At 41.6% G+C, this 13360-nt stretch overlaps 1 long non-coding RNA gene across 2 annotated transcripts in view; it reads right to left on the bottom strand.

The window, feature by feature from the left end:
* The window catches only part of LOC139706707 (uncharacterized), a 204775-nt gene that overhangs the window by 62564 nt on the left and 128851 nt on the right, over positions 1-13360 (bottom strand). The gene's annotated exons all lie outside the window — the stretch shown is intronic.

Below are 13360 nucleotides of genomic sequence, written 5' to 3'. Positions count from 1 at the left end.
GACGTCACATGAATTGCAAATACTTGGAGGAGGAAGCTGTAGATATTTTGCAGAAAAGAATCAAGTTATGAAATGTCGGGGCTCGAAAGGGCTTTAGAGTTCAGTTTATCTAATCTTCTGTGTGTACAGGCAAGGATGTAGGGGCCCAGAGTGATGACATGATTTGTAGAAGGTCAACACTGAAATAAATGCTGAGGAGGAAAGGGAATTTAGGTCTTTTTTCTCCTAGGGATCAGTTCCCATCAGAAAAGAATTTTGTTTTGGTTTTTCAATCAGGAAGATCTGGGCTTTTCTTGGGTGACATGTTATCTTCCAACAGCTAGACCTTGTCACACACTTACGACATGGCCACAGGACTGTGCGGTTTATAAACTTTTTTGTTTACTCCATTTTATCATATCACTTTTAATTTTCCTTTCATGGTTGTCTTTTTCATTTTTTTTTAAAAAAATCAATGTCACATCGGCATTTTAGGAGCATCATTACAGATTGTCTTTAATTCTTTGTGGCATAAGGTAAGTTCAAAAGATGGTGACTAGCTTTATTCTTGTTGGGCTGTGCTATCACCATAGAATACGACTAACATTTTCTGAATATACATTATGGCCCAAATACATCATTTTTCTTAATTTTTTCAACATAGCCACAAGTTATACATTATTATTCTCTTCATTTTACAAATGAAGAAACTGAGTGTCAGAGAAGTGAAGAAATTGCCCATATCTCAAACTGAAAGGGTCAAGGTTGATGCCAGGTCTAAGTGACCACAGTGCTCCTATCCTATGCTGAGTGACATTCCATTCTATAGATATTTGTTACCCTGTAATGGGAAAGCTGCCCAAGTGCACTGAATGGCCAGAGTCCATGGTTTTCCCACAATCCTCTGCTCTTTATTCTTCATAAGTGACTAATTATTCCACTCAGAAAGACCTCAAATATTACTGAAAACAACTGGCTTCCAAAGAATTGGCTATTTTCCCTGTTTTTAATGTTGGGGGAAGAAACCCAACCAGTTATTTTTCTGTTTTGCTCCATTGCTTTACAAGAACAAAAATAATCATCTTAAGATGTCAAAAATAAATTATAAATGTGCAAATGTGGGAGAAAGACACCTCTTCTCTGAGAGAATCCAAAGAAATTTAAGTAGACTCATGTGTGCTCTTTGTGTGAAACGCAGTGGCCACAATTCAAATAACTCTATTAACAGCACATTAATAAGAATGAGCTGGGGATAGATGTGGGATTGCAAAATAAGTTCACAAAGCCATTTAAATTAGGAACACACTGTGTGATTGGAAATCCACACTGCCCTGTCCCTGTCATCCCAGCTGACCCCTTGGAGGAGGCCTCATTGTTTCCACTGTGTCTTTTACTGATGAGTAGATTGGAGCACCTTCTTTGTGCCTATCCCTGACCCAGATAGGACAGGAGGACAGAGGAGTAGTTCTTACCCTCAGAGAGCTCCAGTGTGATTGATGAATTTGACTTTGGTTACATTGAACATAGCTTATGCCTGCAAAACTACTAGACTTAATAATTACAGGCAGGGTGAGGATCAGAGCTGAATGGGTGATATTGCAGATTTGGACTGCAGTAACATCTTATAATGATGGAGCTTGGGGTAACTTCAGGAATACTAATGAAGCCTGAGGATTTTATACAGAGGGGTTTCAGGGAGAGGAAGTGGCAGGTGCAGGGCAATACAGCTACTTAATGGTAACAATCATGGCTGTTAGGTATCAGACTGTGCTTCACATTTTGTGTATCCAAGTCTTATATAAACAATGACAATGTTATGAGGTAGGTATTATCCAAGTTAGAGAAAAGGGAACTCAGGCATAGAGTTGAGAGTTGCTTGCATGTAGTCACACAGCTAATTAGTTAGAGAGGTGGGATTTGAACCCCAGTACTTTGGACTGCAAAGTCCATTTTGCTTTTAATGATTAATATAAAACATGTGAAACTTCCTTTAACACAGAGAATGTTTGAATGTATTCATCGATTTATTTAGTATCTATTTTTCTGAGGACCGACTATGAGCAGATCAGAGGATATAATAAAATATTAATAAGTACAGATTATTAGCCTCCTAGATCTCAAAGTATAATGAAGTGATTGACAGATGAAGATGAAAAGTCTGGTACAAGTGCTGTGGGATCTGAGGGCAGAGTGAATAGTTCTGCCTGGAGGGAAGAAGGGGCAACCTCTCAGAGATGATGAAATGTGCAATATGACTGAATTTGCCAATCAGAGAAGGACAAAAGCACTTCCCAGACAAAGATAACAGCGTGTGCAAAGGCCCCAAATTGTGGGGAAAACTGATACTTTCAGGTAAGTCTTTCAGAGTAACTGTGTGCTGTGGAAATGTTGGAGCTGAAGCTCAGGATCAGATTGGGAAGAGAGTTGCGTTCCCCACCTAGAGCACTTTTGCCTCAGTTCTACACGCAATAGATTATTAGTAGGATTCTTAAACAAGAGTGTGTCCTGATTAGACTTGCTTTCTAAAAAGATAACCCAAAGAGACATGGAGCTCGGAGAGCCGATGTTGCAGTGGTCCTGCTGAAAGCTAATGAGAGATTGAGCTGAGGCACTGTGGCTGGAAAGACAGGAGGACCGAAGTTCAATTCCTAGGGTTCGACTGATATGGGAAGGGAAGGAAGAGAAGGGATTGTGAAAGACTCTAACTCCTAGTTTTATAGCTGGAGTGGATGCATTCACCAGGGCTGACCACAGAGGACACAGCAGATTTTATAATGCTAGAGTGAGAGGTGCAGACAAATGAATTCTCTTTTGAGTGTGTTATTTGAATCTTCTGCAGAAAATACTCCACTGGAGTTATGAGTAGGCATTTGGGAAGACAAATGAGGTGTTTGGGAGGGTGCTGGAGACATATATTCAAGAGACATCAGAATATGAATGTGTTTACAGCTCTAAAACTAAATGATTGGAGTTCAGAGGTTGGGGTAATAGAAGATGGAATATTGATGAATCTCAACATTAAAGTGTGAACATCAGAGAAGGGAGAGTGGAGAACCAGGAGAGATTTTTATGACTAGTGGAGTGGTAAGTTTTTAGTGCAAATATCACTATGAGTGTGAGAAGGATGAAGGCTTCAGTCAGATCATTTGATTTGGCAAAGAGGAGGTCACCAGGGACCTCAGGAAGAGGATTTTGATTGTCGTGTAAGGGTATGTGTGGGGAGTGTTATAAGCCAGGTTGTAGTGGGTTGAGGATAGTTGAGAAGTGAGACCATTGAGGTAATGGTGTGTACTCAATAAATTGAGCTGTGAAGAGAAGAGAGATATACCAATTGCTGGATAAAAATATGAATGATTTAGAGAGTCAAGGGCACTGAGAAGTTGAAAGAAATGAGTTCAGGAAACAGGAGAGACTGATGAGCCAAGAGGTAATGAAGTAAACTGGTGAAGCAAGTTCTTGAAGAAGGCTGAAGAGAGCCTAGTACACCAGCCACGTTGAGAAGAGAAGCCTCAACATCTGACCCAGGAAGGAAGGGGAAAAGGAGGGCTTTGCAGTGTGTTTAGAAGGTAAGGAGCAGAAGCTCAGAGAGAACTTAATGAATTTTTTGGTCTGATTGTTTGTGTCCCCACAAAATTCATATGTTGAAACTTAATCCCCAATGTGATAATATTTGGAGGTGAGATCTTAGGGAGGTAATTAGCTCAGGAGGGTGGGATCCTCAAGAATAGGATTAGTACTTGATAAAGAAGACCCTACAGACCTCTCTGGCACTTTTTCCACCAACTGAGCATAAAGTAAGAAGTTAACAATCTGCAAAGTAGAAAATGACCTCAAATGATCAGAATGCTGGCATTCTGATCTCAGACTCCTAATCTCCAGAATGAGAAATCCCTCTTATCTACAAGCCACCCAGTCTCTGGTATTTTGTTACGCACTCCAGATGAAGACGATGACATTCTCGTTGCATCCCATCATTGTGTAGACGGGAAAATGGAGACCCAGAGAAGTACAGTAACTTGTTCCAGTTTGTGATGCAAGTTAACTGAAGGGCTACACCTGGGAATCAAGTCTCCTGACTCACCTTTCTGGGCTCTTTTAGTTCCCCAGCTGCTTCTTAGATCTTCATGGCCTGAGGTAGGTCCTGAGTCAAGGGAAGATTAGCATTGATCTCTAACAAAAGTCCTTCCTCATAAGTGCCTGGAAAGAAGAGCTTGAGGAACTTCTAGACCTATTAATGGATTCAAATATAACGCATACTCTGAGAATCTCCTTTAAATATCTGGCCCTGAACTCTGCACAAAGAACCACATGGATGAGAACTTCAGGATCCTTGAATCTCTTCTGGCATTTGCTCTGAGCGGCTTATCTCAGCTTGTTCTTTCCACACCGTCTTCACTTGCTTTTTATACCTACATCCTTTGGCTTTTGGCTGGTGCTGCCATTTCCTGCCCAGCTTCTCCCTGACTGAAGATTGCTCTGGCTCATCCTTTTCTGGTCACTTCTACAGACAGGGATACCCTCGTGGCAGGTCCTCACTGATGTCACCTTGTCTTCCTTGAGTGATACTTGGACAAATAGGCCCTTCTTTGCTAACTTTAAGTTCTCTACTAATTTACAATTGTTGTCGATGGTTTTTCTAAAATTATGAATCCAGTCACTATTTATTGAGATCATAGTGCCTGGCAGGGATTGGAGTGATGAGTCAGACAGTCTCTGCCTTTAAGGAGTTTCTGTCTAATATTAGGGAGTTAAACAGCAAATTAAACTGTAAGTGTGAAAGTGCTTAGCAGGATGCCCAACTTAATAGGTGAGAAATCATTTCCATTTTTAAATGATATACATAAATAATTGAGCAAAAGGATAAAGATGGTTCTGATAACTAGGAGATTCCTAGATTCAGCTTGCAGCACAAGGGAATGCTTATCAGAAGAAGTCAAATACAAACATAAAGAAGGGGTCGGATTTGGGCAGGCAGAGGTAGGGGTTGTTGGGGATGAGGGCACGTTTCAAATGGAGAGAATTTGTCTGATAAGCAACTGTGTTTGCAGGTCAAAGCAACTATTAGAGAGACCCCTGAGAGTTCAGTGCCTTTTATCTTATAGCAATGAAATCAAGAAATGATTCCAGGCCCAATCCTGTGATTCCTAGGGCTGGCAACCAGGGCAGGATTAGTACCCAAGACAAAGGGCCAAAGAGCTCTGGGTTCCTTCCTCACCCCCATTCTGACTCATTGTGGGACTGAACTGAGTTTTAATGCTCATTTCCGTTGGTCAAACCAGGACAATTTGAATGCACCTGCCTCATTTCTGTCACCCCTGCCTGGTGAGGGTGGCCGTTGTGAGGGGCAGGGAGCACTTCCTAATAATGCTTCTGTGGCTTAGGCCCCACGTGAAGGCTTTTGGCGGTCTCACTCAAATGAGATGAGAGCCGGCTGACTGCTCAGCCACACGTGGAGGACAGCTTGGCTATTCCTTTCAGTGGTCTTCTGTTCTGGTTTTGAAGTTGCAAATTTCAGAAGTGGGTGCTGCTCTTAAAAAAGGAGGGGTGATGAAGTGGAGCGCCACCTGTTAGAGAGCAGCCAGGACCTGCCTACAGCGCTCTGCATCTTTCTCTCCTGAATCCCATTAAACCCACCTCTTCTACCCAAGGGAATTAGATATGTTTGAAATGCCCAGAAAAATGGCCTCAGGAAAAAAAAAAAAGATGAATGTGTGGAGCAAACAGTTAAAACTGCACATCACAGTGCACCTGGAAGGGTCAGTGCCTTTACACCCAAAGTAATTGTCTGGGAACTTGTGCTTGGCCAAGCAGAGGGCCGCTTTGTTTATCTGCAAGGGCACAAAAGCTTGGCTTATCCATTCAGGGGCCTGCTCCCACCAGCCACACCTGCATGGTGACCAACAAACCGCAGAACCCTGAGATGTGTTATTATGACATTGTCCCCAGAGACCGCAAGATGGATGGGTCAATGTTCTAAACAGCAATTGGAAGTGCTACCTGTTGGGCTAGGGGTGCAACTCAGTAATAGAGTGTTTGTCTAGCATGCACGAGGCCCTGATTCAATCCCCAGTACTGCAAAAAAATCAAAAAACCAAACAACGATATATCCAGAGGTGTTAAACTGTTGAATTCTCTTGGTCTCCAGGGCAGATGATGATGATGGTGATGCTGATGATGGTGATGATGATGATATCGATAACTTTTTTGCAGTAGTGAGTCATAATGCTCCAAAACACTTTCACATTTATAAACTCATTTTCTTTCAATAACACACTGGAGATCCCAGTTATCTTTGGAATATCCCTAAAAGATTAACCACCACCTCTAGTAAAGCAGACTTAAGTGTAGATTCATTATTTAGAGCTGAACAAAGTGGAACTTTCGGGATTTGCATTGTGGTCTTGCCCTTACCAGCTGGGTGACCTTGAACAAACCACTTCACTCCTCTGAGCTTTAGCTTCTTCATATGTAAAACTGTGTTAATAATAACTGTCTCAGAGGGTTATTGTAGGGGTTTAAATGATTTCATGTAAATAAAAAGGACATTATAAACTCTAAAGCATTATGCAAATATTAATTACCATCTATACAAGAATGGGCTATTTGCGAAAATGAATGTAAATTTAGTTATGAGATGGTGTATGTGATGGGCCTGAAAGAGCACTTTACTTGGAATCAGAAGACAGGGTTCTGTTTTGGCCCCTCGTGTCAGGTCGCAGTGAAGGGTATGGTTTTCAGACACGCAAACAGTGATGCATCTGCCAGTAAAAACTCCTGCCACCATTCACTGTCACCTTGTCACCTGTGATTGGTTAAATGATATTCCCAAAGATGTTCATAGCCTAATGCCTGGAACCTGTGAATATGCTATCCTATATGATAAAGAAACTTTGCAGATGTGATTAAATTAAGAATCTTGAGGTGGGGGATTATCCTCGATTATCCAGATGGACCCAAGTAATCAGTAGGGTCTTTATAAGAGAGATGTAGGACCAAAAAAAAAAAAAAAGATGTAGAAAGAGTCAGAGATATATAAAATAACAGAAACAGAGATTGAGCAAGGCACTTTGAAGATAAAAGAAGGGGCCACACATGGAAGAATATTGTGCCTCTGGAAACAAAAAATGAAGACAAAAAGTTCTCCTCTAGCAGGAATCCTTCAGTCTGACCACTTAACCTAAAAGTCCAGAGAAATTAATTTTGGACTTTTGGCTTCCAAAACAATAAAGCAACTGATTTATGTTGTTTTAAGCCACAAAGTTTGTGAACTTCATTACAGCAACATTTGGAAACTCATTCACCACCTCGACCTTGAGGTTCCCAGTCTCCAAATACTGTGGCTCCTGTCTTCATCCTCCCAACCTATATCTAACTTCTAACTAGATTGGTGGACTCTGCCGAGGTTCCCTCCACTTGCTCCCTTCCTTGGCGGGTCATGATGGAGCTGGACTTTCTGGTTCTACACAGCTCATGCATTATCAGAATTTACAACCAAGGAGCTAACTCATCGATTCCACACCTCAAGTTGGCTGGAATGCTTCTTGGAGCATCCAGGCTCAGGAAGTGTAGCTTTTGAGACTTTGAGAAAGTTATTTAAACTATTTTCTCATCTGTCATTTGGAGATCAAGTTTCTTTCTATGCCAACCTCATAGGCTAGAGACTTCAGAGAAATGATAGCAATGAAAGCTCCTGTCACTTCAGGAAATTCTGTACAGATGAGAACTCCTCTCATCATCATCATGATTATTTGAAAAAGATGGAATCTTCTAACAAGCTCTTCCCAACGTAATGAATATGTTTTGATAAGTGACAGATGCTTTGATTCTGGACAAGGGAAACATTTTGTAAGAGGAATATCCTTTAGAGCATTGGACTTTGGTCACCTGAATTATCCACAAACTTGAAGTCTAATTGGGATATGGACCCCAAAATATAAAAACCTGGTGCTGTGAAGACATGAAATAATTGCTTAGTAACAACACCCATTTAGAAGTGGCAAGGTCGGGCAAATGTCACTGGTCATTTTCTCTGTAGAACAAAAAGTGGAAATGGCACATTGCTAATCAGTAATAAGGTTCTATGAAAATAGGGGCTTTAAAAATATCTTTTGGCCACAAGAGAGCCAACAGCAGAGGAGTCATGTATCACTGTGTACCCATGCTTGCTGCATCTGGTCATTGAAAAATGGACACTACTAATTATAGGCTCTTTCTCAAACACAGAAACCAGAATTTACCTAAAACTCACACTCAGCCCTCAAAATGGTTATGCATTGCAGCCTCACTCACTTTCTCTAACTTGATTAGGATCAGAAGAAAAAAAATCAAGTAATCATTTTGTAAATTTAGTCAGAGGAGCAGAGAACATGAGAATGAAGGGGCTGGTGTTGGAAAGGAAAAACGTTTATCCACCACTTAGATCAAGATGCAAGGTTACTCTTTTCCAAACATGCTATCTGATTTAATTCTCATGATGACCCCATTATCTGCCTAGTAATCTCCATTTTGGAAGTGAGGAAGATGGAGTCAGAGAGATTAGGTAACTGCCAAAAGATCACAGCCTAATGTGGTACAGCTGACTTTCTAGATTACTGCTAGTTCATCCTTTCACAAAAGAAGAAAAGTGAGAGGAATTGATTGCCCTGAGGACATGCACTTATTTGGTGCCCTTTTGAGTTGTAATATTTAGGTTTACTAAATGATTGCTTTGATCCTCTTTTTTGAAATAACCCTGAAAGTGCTCTACATCCTTGCAAACCCAAAAGAACTAAATAGGACTCCCAAACTGCTTTCATTATCCCCCAGATTTGGTACTTCCAGAGAGCTTTGCCAAGGGTTCTGGGTGTGTCAATGCTCATGGTTTCATGGGAAACTGAAGTCCCTTTCCTGATTCTTTGGCAGGTTTTGCTTCACGATGAATCTGCACTCACTGGAAGTAGTGAGCAGAAGTTTGCTAACTCTTTCTTAAGCGCAATGCCAGGAGTAAGACAAGTATTGTCTTTGAAGCTACCACACTGGAGGTCAGGACCTGGCTTAATTCTTTCTTAGCTATGCATTGTTGGCCAGCCAGGAGTGGGACTAGATAAGCCTCTATGTGTGGATTTCTCATTCCTAGAAGATCAGTTTGATGGAGTTGTGAAATATCAAATATATGAAGTTGGTGAAGGGAAATTCTACATGGTGTTTGGTTTTGTATTTGACATCTAAGCTTTTGTTTTTTCACAGAGAATTGAGAACAATCCAGCATCCCTTCCCAAGAGAATGCACCCGTGTTCCTTTGAAAGTGGTGATCCAACAAGACACTATAAAACTATGATAGACTGAGTCCCTGCCAAAATGGTAGAGCTAAAGATGGAGAATAGATTGATTGGAAGTAGAAGGCAAAGCTAGAGTAGATCATAGGAGAGAAAGACAGGATAGAAGTGGAGAGGAAGCTAAAGTGGGCTAGGAACTCTGCTTCTGCATGAGACACTGTAGACCAGACCAGTCACCAGAAAGCAAAAATCTAGAGTTTCCAGCTGGATTGGTGTTCCTTGTATCACTTAAGTTATTCCACCTCCCTGTATGGCATTTCCCTCAAATGTGCTGCTATCTCACAGTATTGTGAAGATTACAAGACGGTGCATGTGAACATTCTTGAGAAAATGTGAAGTGCTGTGTGATGTAATCATCATCATCATCTGTAGAGCCCTCACAGATTGTCCCATTCTTGTTCCTCTTTTTCAGATGAGGGAAAGTAGGTCTGAGATGGCATGACCTTTTTAAGGGCATTCATCCAGTAGGTGATAGGACCAGGATGTATTTCTAACAGAGAACAGAAGTTAGGAGTATGGTTGAGTGTTTTCCCTGATGTGAGAGATGCCCTAGCATGTGTCTATGCCACTACAATCAAATATAACAGCAGGAGAAAGGGGCAGGTTCCAGTCCCTGCATCACAGAGCACCCCCAAGCTCAGTAGTTTAGTGGAGAGTTCTCCTTGAATTATTGTATGTATTAAAGTAAATGAGTATATATTTAGCATTTTGCATGTGGTGGGCATTCAGAAAAGTGCACTATTATTATCAGATTGGATTTTATTGCTATTATTATTATTGTTATCATTGGGTACCAGGGATTGAACTCAGGGGCACTCAGCTGCTGAGCCACATCCCCGTCCCTATTTTGTATTTTATTTAGAGAAAGGGTCTCACTGAGTTGCTTAGTGCCTCGCTTTTGCTGAGACTGGCTTTGAACTTGTGATCCTCCTGCCTCAGCCTCCCGAACTGCTGGGATTACAGGATTACAGGCCTGCATTACCACACTTGCCTATTATTAGTAGTAGTATTGTTATTAGTAGTAGTATTTGAGTTAGGTCTCACTATTTTGTCCAGGATTGTTTTAACTAGTTAGCTCAAGTAAGTGATCCTTCTGCCTCAGCCTCCTGAGTAGCTGGGACTATAGACATGCACTTCCACATGAACATAAAATGTAATATCAGTATTAAGTACAGCATAAAGAGTGACTTCCTATTTACAAATTCAGGATCTGGAACCTAGTCACCACACCGAAGCTACTCCTTTTCACCCTGCCACACATTCCCTAAATTGCCAAGTGACCTTGTGTGAGCATTCCGTATCCTGTCCTTCAATCTGGCCTTCGATTTCTACATCTGCAAAGTGAGAAGATGGAATGAAATTATGCCTAAGGTCCCCTCCTGCTCCCAGTGTCTCTAATGAAAAGCGTATGTTCAGGCCAAGACCCTGCTTGCTGAAGAGCTCCTCGTGCAGCTTGGAGCCTGGTTTTAGAGGGGCTGGACCCTGGAGCTGTGCCCAAATCACAGGCCTGGCTTGGCGCTCATCATTGCCTTTGACTGCCAAAAGGACAGAATTCTCTAGAGAAACTGAGTGCAATGTGTCCAGCTTCTGATGGCCTTAAGTTATCCCTTGACCTCGAACTTCTGATTATCTGTAGCTTATTTTTTTAGTGGCTTAGGCATCACTATTTTATCTCTCTGGAGAACCCTTCCTTTCTACTCTCGTTATGTGCCTCCAACAACAGGGAACAGGAACTGGGAGACAGACAATTGACATATAATTTTTGTCTCTATGTCACCCTGGGGAAGTCACTTTAAAAACAGGATTATCAGGAAAGGCTATCCTGGCTTGCAAGTTTTGACATCCATATTGACTTTACAACAAGAACATCATTGGATTTTATTAGATTGTATAGTAACAATTGGAAAATGGTTCAGGGCTGGTTCATTTCAATTGCCCTTTTAAACAGCTTTTCCAACGTATTGCAAAGGAGGAGGGTGAGAAAAGTGCTTTCTGTATCTGCCCCGCAAAGAGGTTGTAAGTCTTAAATGTAAAATTTGGTTTAAAGTGTAATTCTTTTTCCTTCTGTTGACCTCCCTCCCTATTTCTAGGTGGGATCCAAAGTGCCACAAAGTTCAATGAAAGTCAGTTTCCAAGGTTTGCTGGATGAAGGTGTTTCTCTTGGGCCATGCCACTGTGCCCAGGACCTAACTTGTCACCTGGCTTCATTCTGCAGAACTGAGGCAGAGACCCATTCGTCCCCCTGGCGTAGGACAAGTAGTGCCAATGCCCTACCTAAGCAGAGGCTGGTGGCAGGACCCTGCTACCCTATCTGCCCTGCAAATGAAGCATTTCGTTTTGGTTTTATTTTAACAGGGAGAGGGAAGGAAGCTCTTTGACCCATGCTCCACTTTTGGGGCAAAGGCTCCTCAGACCCTCTGAGTGCTGCCAGAAGTCCCTTGGGGAAAAGAGAGGTCAGTGCAACAGCCTGGGGACAGCAGTTGCACAACTTACCACAAGGCAACAGGGCAACATGGAAGATGGTTCCAGCCTCCTGGGGGCAGTGGATAAATGCTGACCCAGACTATGGTCACAACGGAACAACCAACTCACTTAAAGAAAATTAATCCTCCATTTTCTCGCCTGTCAAACTAGGAAATGGGATGCTTTGTAGACTAGAAAAGCACATTTGGTATCATCTCTCACAACCTATTTATTGTATACACTTGGAATCTGAGCACCAGAGATGGGGAATAATTTCTAAAAGACAAGACCCCTCCCTCATGTTCAAGTTCTGCTTTCTCTTCTAGATAATCCCCAAGATTTTCTTCAGCTGCAGGAATCTATTACTCTAAAGACATAGTCCTCTACCTGCTCTGGCTGCTGTCTGTGGAGCTGTGTTGGGATCCTTGATGACATTGTGTCCAGCAACTTCCTTCACACAGAAATCATTAATTTTATGGAATCCTGAGCAGATGATCTACTTAGCAAAGCTTCTGGAAGGCCTGCTGTAATGCTTTTGAACACCCAGAGTTGCTTCAGACAGAACCTCCAGAGAGGGAATTGGGCAAGGCGACTTGGCCTTCTGACCACATGCCAGAAACCATCCAAAGACCTGTGCTCCTTGTAAATCTCGGGTCCAGAATAGCATTGTGACCTTGAATAAGCCTCATTCCCCTTCTGAGCCTCAGTTTCCTCATATTTAAAACTAGTGGTTGTACTAGATGATCCCTAAGGCACCTTCCAGCTCTGACATTCCATTACAGAATATTTCCCAATCTTTTTATTCCTTGGGGGATTTTACTCAGAAACTAGGAGGATGTTCTTCACCACAGGAAATCTGGGAATGCTTGTAGGATTTTGGACTATAAAACAAATATTAGAAAAGAAACCTAAGAATATTTTGTTGCCCTGTACTTTGGGGCTCATAAGGTCCATATCAAATGTTCACAAAAACTGCATCTACATTTTCATGTGTAGAGAGGTAGATGGGAAAGACAGGTGTGATGCTTATTATGGAAACTGACCAGATCCCATCAGAGACATAGATCCTACCATCCAAGCACTTATCTATTAAGAAGCTCAAAATATATATAATCTGAATACAAAGTATGAGAATTTAAAGCCAATAAAAAGGATTTAGAGGGGAAAGAGTCAATGTGTTTGGGGATATTATGACCATCTTCATAGCAAAGTTTGAATTTGGGAAAATAAATGATCATAAGAGGTAAAGGACATGGATCAAAGGAACTACCAAGAACAAGGGCAGAGGCAGGGAAGGTAGGTGAGGTTGAGTGGCTAGCAAATGGGGAGTTTGCTCAGCTTGGGAACAGGGCTGTGAAGAGGAAGAGTGGGGAAGAAGATGAATTATATTAACCTGTCACATTTCCCAGGTTATTATGTAAGATAATTTGTCCAAATATTTGTTCAGTTCATTTTTGAATTCCTAAAAAGATAACACATAATCATCTCTTGAAACTTGTTTAATGAATAAATAAATTATATTATGTATTGCTTCCCTTCTCCCCTAGAACCATCAATGCACTGTGTTGACATAACCATATCGTGGACCCTTAGAAGTCAGGTTG

Source organism: Marmota flaviventris, chromosome 8 (genome assembly GCF_047511675.1).
Source record: "Marmota flaviventris isolate mMarFla1 chromosome 8, mMarFla1.hap1, whole genome shotgun sequence".
NCBI lineage: Eukaryota > Metazoa > Chordata > Mammalia > Rodentia > Sciuridae > Marmota > Marmota flaviventris.
Note: the sequence above shows the minus strand (reverse complement) of the source record. Positions and strands in the feature narration are given on the sequence as shown.